Below are 817 nucleotides of genomic sequence, written 5' to 3' on the forward strand. Positions count from 1 at the left end.
GTCCAAAAAATTTTGACAGCATCTCCCCTGTAACAATGTCATTTTCCCGAATACATGTGTACAAAAGGCCTACACGACCACAATAAGGACTACACGTCCACATCCATATATCACAAGTAAAATAAAATACCAAACCACAATACTAAGGCCCACACGGCCACAAACTAACAAGCTAACACATGCAATGTTATATCAATTCACCACCAGAAATTCAAAATCTAAATAGAAGAAACACAAAATATCTAACGTCCCACAGTGGAAAACACAACAAGAAACATTTCTACCTAGGCACCAATATCAATCCATGTAACAACACAATAACAATCTATACCAAAACCGTATACATACCACAAAATCACTTCTGCTGTGAGATGGAATCAGCCAGGCAGATCTTCAAGCTCCAAGTAAATCCTCCTATCTGCTACCTGGGAAGAAAACAATGCAACCCTAGGGTCTAGGTAGTGAGTATCAGATACTCAGTGGATACAGGATAGAAGTGCATAACATGATATATCAACTGAGATAAGATAATGTATACTGTCTCTATAAGTGAGATATAAGGAAAAGGTAAATACTGATTAACAAGTAGCAGGAATCAGCAAATAACAAGAATCAAGGATACATAAGGAAAGATCAATACTGTGTAACAGGTATAATCATGTAAAATCAAATAATGTATGTCATGTCATACAATGCAACAGTCATATATCAAACAAGTGCAACAGTCACACACAAACATACTGTAAACAATAATGTAGTATAATAATAATAATAGCAAATGCATGCAGATATGCAACACACATCACAGGCAACATGT

The sequence above is a fragment of the Curcuma longa genome, chromosome 8 (genome assembly GCF_044706935.1).
Source record: "Curcuma longa cultivar G26 ecotype Majalengka, Jawa Barat chromosome 8, ITB_CL_G26_1.1, whole genome shotgun sequence".
NCBI classification, from domain to species: Eukaryota; Viridiplantae; Streptophyta; class Magnoliopsida; order Zingiberales; family Zingiberaceae; genus Curcuma; species Curcuma longa.